Genomic DNA, 8,117 nt, shown 5'->3' on the forward strand with positions numbered 1-8,117 from the left:
TCTTTGTCCGTGTACATTTACATGTGTGTGCATAGAAACTTGTGTTCATTTAACTCGTATAACCTGCTTTACATCAAGCTGGCATGAAAACAATGGGTTGATATTAGTAGTTATATACTTTATTGGCTCCCCCTCTTTTGCAAAGGCTTTCTGAATTAGTTCTGGAAAGTTCTAAGGAATTTCTCAGATGAACTGAGGAACAACTCCTTTGTTTTTTGTATTTTCAGAATTGTGGTCTTTACAGCAATATTTGCTCAGGAGGCCTCCAGGCCTCTGACTGTGCCCTGCTTTTGCTGCCAGGGCCCACCTTCAAAGCTTTTCCTAATGGTCGTCGTCATGCATCTTACAGCTGCCATTGACTTTGGCCCCTCCTGGTGCTGTGGAGCCATCTCTCAAGTACAGAGCCCAGGTGAGCACTCTGGAGCCTGCAGGAAACAAAAGCCAAGCTGACATCCCTATAGAGATGGGAGGCTCTACCCCTTTTGGCTTATACTTTAGGGTACAAAAAAACCTGCTTTAGGTTCTACATAGCAATTTCTGCCAGAACTTTTTATTGAAAACAGTTGTGGTAAATAGGCTTGAAAAATGGCCAACATCAGCTCTACCTCTGCCTTCAAACACTTGCTGCCCCTCATAGCAAGAATTGAAATCTAGTTCCAATTCTTCGAATCTGGGCTGGTCCTAGTGACTTACTACCAGTACTGCTACTGCTAAGTCGCTGCAGTCGTGTCCGACTCTGTGCAACCCCATAGACGGCAGCCCATCAGGCTCCCCCATCCCTGGGATTCTCCAGGCAAGAACGCTGGAGCAGGTTGCCATTTCCTTCTCTAGTGCATGAAAGTGAAAAGTGAAAGTGAAGTCGCTTTCAGTCGTGTCCAACTCTCTGCGACCCCATAGACGGCAGCCCACCAGGCTCCCCCGTCCCTGGGATTCTCCAGGCAAGAGTACTGGAGTGGGGTGCCATTGCCTTCTCCTACTACCAATAGGATGTGTCCAAAAGTACGTTCTGGGACTAGGTCATAATAAGCTTGCCACTGCTACTTGGGTCTCTTGGAATGCTTGTTCTTGGGCTCCTTTCTCTTGGAACCAACCACCATATGATGTGAGGCCTTATAGAGGGTCCATATGTAGGTGTTCCAGTTGACAGTCCCGTCTGAGGACACAGTCAGTACCAACTGCCAGGCATGTGGGAGCGCCATCTTGGATTTCCAGAGTCCAGCCTTCAAGTGACTCCAGCCCCAGTAGACACTTGACTGCAACCACATAAGAGACCCTGATGGAGAACTGCCTAGTTAGTGCAAGGAACCATGAAGGAACAAGATCAACTGCTCCTTTAAGCCACTAAATTTTGGGGTCATTTGCTATACTGTCACATAATCTAAACAGCAAAACCTCCTCGCTCTTGGCTCAGATATATTCTGAGTTCCCAAGGAACTAAAGTGACGGACACCTGTCTTTCCCAGAGCAGCCCCTGCCCTGCCTATGCATAGGGCTCTGTGTCTTGGCCCCCCGCTCCCGTTGCTAACTGCTCTCCCAGGACAATTCTGCTGGAGTCATTCCATCCTTCCACCCGCCATTTCCAGACATGCCTCAATCCCAAGGGTACATATTGCTTAAGCTCTAGCTGGGAACTCTGTGTACACAACATGAGGAGCTTCCTGTACATACAGTTGTATTTATTAAATTCTTTTTTCACTTAGTGTTGTATTGGAGTAATTTTCTCATGTCTTTCACCTGTTTTTGGAAAATTGCCCCCATCTCTTTTTCTGCTTAGACTATAAAAAAAGCTGAGATGAATATCTTTGTCCATAAATCTTTACTTAGGTTCTCATCTTAAGGAAATAACTGAGTAGTCATCAAAGAGCATGACTTTTTAAAGACAATAGATAACGTCAAATCACTTTTCAGAAAGATCATACCAAGTTACCCATCACTAGTCAATTTGATAGGCAGAAATTAGAATAAGAATATAATTTTTCTTAATTTGCATTTCTCTGATTCTTGGTAGTATCAAATAAAAGTTTTTTTTTTTACTTTTTCATATTTCTGCTATGATTTTTCTTCTTCTTTAGCTACTATTAATTATCTCCTATGTGCTAAGAAATCAGCTTGACCACAGGAAGTGAAAAATTAGGTATAGAACCCTAAGTGTGTACCATGTGGCTTGAGAAATAGCATTAGGACTGTGAAGTAAGGAAAGGACTTGACCTGAGTTCATTTTGGACTTAGTCATGCTTTTAGTACACTCAGTTGGGTGCTACATGGCTGTCTCACTGTATCTCACTGTTTGTTGAACAGAGGGCAGGCGAGGAACAAGCAGGGAAGCTGGAAGAACATGCGAGGAGCCTAGGAACTGCAGATATTCTTTATTCTCAGCAACAAGGCAACTTGCTTTACTCTCTAATGGCTGACACAGCAGCAACAATGACTACTCAATACAACTCAACTCGCTATCAAGAGCTTTTCAGGTGGTGCTTATACAGGACTATACCACGATGGGCGTGTGCAATGCCACAGATGATCCCAACCGTAGGATGTGAGTGGCATGAAGCGGGACCGCCTGACCACTGCCACCTGGCCAATTGCTCTCTCCTGACAATGCCTCTGTGGAAAGACAGTCACTTTGGCATCTGCTGTGTCTATCTTCAAATGTTGCTTCTGCCACTTACCAGTTATGTGACCTTGGACAAGTTAGCCTTAAAGGACCTTGTGACCTCGGACAAGTTAGCCTTAAAGGACCTTGGACCCTTTAGCCTTAAATTCCTTGAGTGTAAAATGATAAAAGTGTAATGACCCTCTGTGTCTGTTGTTGGGATGGAAAGGGATAGTATTAATAAAAAGGTGATAAAAGTAAGTATCTTACACATGGTATCCATTCCATAATCATCAATGCCTTTTCCACTTCATCATCTCTCAGTCTCTCTTTCCCTCCCTTTGGTTTTGCTCCTGCCCTACTTCATTCCGCTCACATCATTTCTCAGCTCTCTTAGAGTTACCACCCCTCAACTAGTCGCCCTTTTCAGTGTCTTATTCCTCCAATATATTTGCCATATCATCTCTGACTATCTTTCTAGAATTAAATCTAATCGTGTTTTTACCTTACTTAAAATCCTTTGCTGCTGCTGCCAAGTCGCTTCAGTAATGCCCAACTCTTTGCAATCCCATGGACTGTACCTCACCGGGCTCCTCTGTCCATGGGATTCTCCAGGCAAGAATACTGGAGTGGGTTGCCATGCCCTCCTCCAGGGATCTTCCCGACCCAGGGATTGAACCTGTGTCTCTTATGACTCCGGCATTGGCAGGCAGGTTCTTTACCACTAGCCTCCCCTGGGAAGCCCTAAAATTCTTTAAGAGCTCCTTAATATGACTGGGACTTGGCTCCCCCTAGCCTTCTAGCTATCTCTTAATCTCTCCACCTCATCATAGCATATATTCTGGCCACACAAGACTGCCTAGAGTCCCTGACACAGCGCTCCCCTCCCAGAGTCTGACATCTGCAAACATGTTTTCTTATTTGGACCCTTTTCTGCCTCTCCTGTCCAGATGGTTATTTCCTACCCATCCTTAGAAATTAGCTGAGGTGAAACTGTCTTCCCTGATCCTACGAGCTGGTCAGGTGGTCCCTCTTCTTGTTTCCTCATCGTGGTACAAAGACAGGGGAGCACGAAGTTCCCTCCCCACCTCCCTTGCAGGCCAGAATGGCATCTTTATTCCTACATCCCTATCGCAGAGCCTAGCACAGGGTTTCTCAGCACATACACAACTGACGGTTCCTGGGTGGAGCTATAGAAACCACAGTGCTTGTGTGTCAGTGCTAATCAGAGGTACCTTCCCATGAGGCTAACGGGATGGGCTGATGGAGGAGACGGATTATGGCAGGAGTGCACATTCTGGGGGTGGAAGCCTTTATTGGTGCTTGAAGAATCTATTGTCCTGGTCCTGCATATACATTTTCATCTGATGTTGGAAAGCTGCTGGCCATGCACTTTATGGCTGGTGGATTATATAACACCTTGTTCGCAGTGCTCAGGTAGGTGTGAGTGCTTATTTTCTGTCATATTTTCAGTCATTTATTGTCCAACAGGGCCCAATCACAATCCACACAATGTTTTTTAAGAGGAATGCAAATATTTGCTGAATAATACCTGGATTTGTTGTTATGCTTCGAAGTTTTTTTTTTTTTTTTTATCATCAGTCTTGTGCTGAGGCTTGCTATGAATGCCTGTAGCATTCTGAACTGGCACAGATACCCTAAGTACTGTTGGACCTGCTGGGTCATCACAGGTCAGTCTAAGAACTTACTGCATTATAGCCTTGATCAGGCAGAGAGCCTTCTCCTCTTGTGTACTCCACTTCAAGCTGATAGTTTACCTCCCAGCTGGGTGAAAGTGGCAAGCCAAATGCAATGTATGTTGCCTCCAAAATTCAGAGGCTCACCAACTGTTGCGCTTTTTTTTAAGTGGTGGGAAGTTTAAGGTACAGTAAGTTAACATTCACTTTTGGGAGATAAGCATGAATAGACTTCAACCACTGGTACTCATGGAACTCAGGGCTTCCCCAAAGGCTTAGAGGTAAAGAATCTGCCTGAAATGTGAGAGACTCAGAAGACTTGGGGTCAATTCCTGGGTCAGGGAAGATCCTCTGGAGATGGGAATGGCAATGCACTCCAGTATTCTTGCCCCAAACATCCCACAGACAGAGGAGACTGGTGGGCTTCAGTCTGTGGGGTCGCAAAGAGTTGGGAACAACTGAGCAGAGAGCGCACACAAGGAACTCACAAGTCTGCCATTTTAATGGGATTTCTCTCTCATCTCCTAGCTTGCCTGTATTTTACCATAAACATCTATAGTACTTGCTATTTCCTATGTTCTGTCCCTAATAAAATGAAGCTTTTAGTGTAGTCAAGTAACATTTTGCCACCTGGGAAAGATGGTGAAGGTCTTTGTGGCTTAAATTTTGTGGCATAGAGTGGGAATTTTGCTATTTTCTTGACCAAGTATACTGCTGTTTCTGCCTGGAGAATAAACCTCTTCTTGTGTTTTCTGTTCGTTAGAGAAAAAAATCAGCCACTGCATACCAAGTGTCTGACATTAATGATTTACTCCAGTAAAGAACAAATCTAGAACAACAGATATTTTTGGAGCTGCCACCTAATTCTTTTTATTCAAAATCAATATTGCCCTTCAGTTGTCAATCACTGATGATGCCATAAGGCTCTGGAATCCCCTACTCTGAATTCCCTGGGTGAAATAAATGATCTTCTACTTCTCTTTTTGAGTTTAAAGCCCGTTCAGAGATAGATACAGTAAATGCATATTAAAACACTACACTTATGATTGATAAAGCTGACTGGGGAACACGGCTTTCAATCAGAAGCCAAGTGGGTGTGCTTACATTTTGCCTTTAAATTTTGACTCTCTCCCCATCACTGGCACAGTGGACCTACCATGGGCCTTATCCTAGGGCTGCAGCTTGCCACACTAAATATAAGGCATACTACTACTACTACTACTAAGTCGCTTCAGTAGTGTCTGACTCTGTGCGACCCCGTAGACGGCAGCCCACCAGGCTCTGCCATCCCTGGGATTCTCCAGGCAAGAATACTGGAGTGGGTTGCCATTTCCGTCTCCAATGCATGAAAGTGAAAAGTGAAAGTGAAGTTGCTCAATCGTGTCTGACTCTTCTCGACCCCATGGACTGCAGCCCACCAGGCTCCTCCGTCCATGGGATTTTCCAGGCAAGAGTACTGGAGTGGGGTGCCATTGCCTTCTCCGAATATAAGGCATAGAGAAGCAAAAACTATGCATTCCTTTAAGCAATCTAGAAAAACAGAAGGAGGATGGAGCCTGTTGAGCATGTTGAATTCCTTTTCCTAGACTCACTAATTATATATTGTAGAAGGAGGTGACTTTTTCTCCTCCTCTGGAGAAAAATCAAGTGAGGAATGGAGGAAAAGGCCATCAGTGCAGCTTGTAGCTACATCATGCCAGTCTCTGCCTCTGTCTTCACATGTTCTCTCCCTGTCTGAGTCTGTTCTTCTCTTCTTATAAGGACACCAGTCATATCAGATCAGTGTGTGCATGCTAAGTTGTTTCAGTCATGTCCAACTCTTTGTGACCCCATGGACTGTAGCCCACCAGGCTCCTCTGTCCATAGTATTCTCCAGGCAAGAATACTGGAGTGGGTTGCCATGGCTTGCCCCAGGGGATCTTCCCGACTCAGGGACTGATACCTTCTCTTGGCAGGCAGGTTCTTTACCACTAGTGCCACCTAGGAAGCCCCTTATTAGATTAGGACCCACTCAAATCCAGTATGACCTCATCTGAACATGGACACATTTGCAAAGCTCCTATTTCCAAATAAGGCATACTTATAGATACAGGGGCTTAGGACCTTTGTGAGGGACACAATTCAATCCACAATAGTGCTAAATTCTTTAGAGATTTCTTTCAATGACACTTCCTTAAGACTACTGCAATTTCTTTTTTGTCTCAAATGAAGAATACGTTTTAGAAGAAGCTCCTCTTGTAAAGTTTTCTATCCTAATTGTTATCATTGTGCACAGTTTTTAAAATTCAAGATTTACAGGCTACAGTCTATTAGAAAAAATGTCCTCCTGTTATGGGTGTGGCCTGCTTCAGGAAAATCAAAGAAACTCTTTGAATTCTCCCCAGGAAGAAACATAACATTCCTGAATTGAAATACAATGAGTCTAGGTAGGATAGGATTTATCAAATGAAAAGACTTATTTTTCAAGAGAGGCGCAAAAAACCCTAACAAATAAAATGCCTTTCACAACTAGGATATGACCAAGCTTCAATATAAGGAAAGAGGAATCCTATAAAAATATAAAAAATTAAAACAAAATGTTTTGGTTCAACATTTTTGAGCTTCCCCTGTGTCTCAGTGGTAAGAAGCTGCTCGCAGTGCAGGAAAGTGGCGGTCTTAAGGCATGCATGTGTGTGCTAAGTCACCTCAGTAGTGTCTGACTCTTGGCTACCATGGACTGTAGTTTGCCAGGCTCCTCTGTCCATGGGATTTTCCGAGCAAGGAAACTGGAGTGAGTTGCCATGCCCTTCTCCAGAGGATCTTCCTGACCCAGGGATCGAACCCATGTCCTTTATGTCTCCTGTATTGGCAGGTGGGTACTTTACCATTCGTGTCACTTGGGAAGCCCATGTCTTAAAGGATCTTACTATTAAAAAGAAATAATAATCTTTCATGTTCATACAGTTAATGGCAGCTCACTAAGTGCTTTCATGTAGTAACTCAGTTGTGCCTCAAACTATTGTGAGAGACTTTGTTTTAAAACATAAGGAAATTGAGGCAAACCAGAGGGATGAATTGACTTGTCCAAGATCAGATGACTGGTCTATTGACCACAGAGTTGAGAGCTCTGTCTCTCTGGCCAGAAGTTCCAGATAATTCTGTAGGGCATGCTAGTGGAGCCTATGAGCTTTTCTATATTTTTTACTTTTTAATCCTTCATTGAACTTGAATATGATAGAGCAATCACTAAATCAATCTCTTTGAGCCAGAATTTTACTAAGTGCTGGGGATGCATAATTATTGCCCCTGAGTCATTCAAAGACATAGGAGCTGATATTCTATGTGGTTCATTAGAGTTGATACTCCCACCATTCTAAGTGCTGTGGTAGATGGTGCCCTGTGGTGCCAAGGATCTCATGTAGGGACAAATTCACCTGTTCGGGGGGATGGAAGGGTCTGAAAAAGCTTCACAAGTTAGGGGACCCACACTGAGCCTTGAGGGACAAGGAGAATAGGGCAGGAGGTGGAAATAATGAATGCCTGCCTGCAGGAGAAGTGTGGGGTGGAGTACAAGGAGGAATGGTGAGTGATGGGTCTGCACAGGTAAGCAGAATCCCAACCTGAGGTTTTTGAGTGAAAATCCAAGTGTCTTTGACTTCATTCAGTGGGCAATAGAACGGAGTGGGGAGGAAATGGGGAGAAGAAGAGGTTATTTTAAACAAGTCATTTTCAATTGGAGACAATCTGCCCCCTTCCCTCCTGCTCCCCATGTGCTGTGCTGTGCTTAGTTGCTCAGTCGTGTCTGACTCTTTGACTTCATGGACTATAGCCTGCCAGGCTCCTCTGTC

The 8,117-nt window shown here is 44.2% G+C and overlaps 1 long non-coding RNA gene across 1 annotated transcript; it reads left to right on the plus strand.

The window, feature by feature from the left end:
* The first annotated feature begins 227 nt into the window (after positions 1-227).
* On the plus strand, positions 228-2,854 carry LOC147375413 (uncharacterized). The gene is made up of 2 exons (XR_015160053.1): positions 228-409; positions 2,299-2,854. It is a non-coding gene; the product is annotated as an uncharacterized LOC147375413 (long non-coding RNA).
* Positions 2,855-8,117: the final 5,263 nt, after the last annotated feature.

Source organism: Bos grunniens, chromosome 3 (genome assembly GCF_055505025.1).
Source record: "Bos grunniens cultivar Pamir isolate PY7600 chromosome 3, Bosgru_T2T1.0, whole genome shotgun sequence".
NCBI classification, from domain to species: Eukaryota; Metazoa; Chordata; class Mammalia; order Artiodactyla; family Bovidae; genus Bos; species Bos grunniens.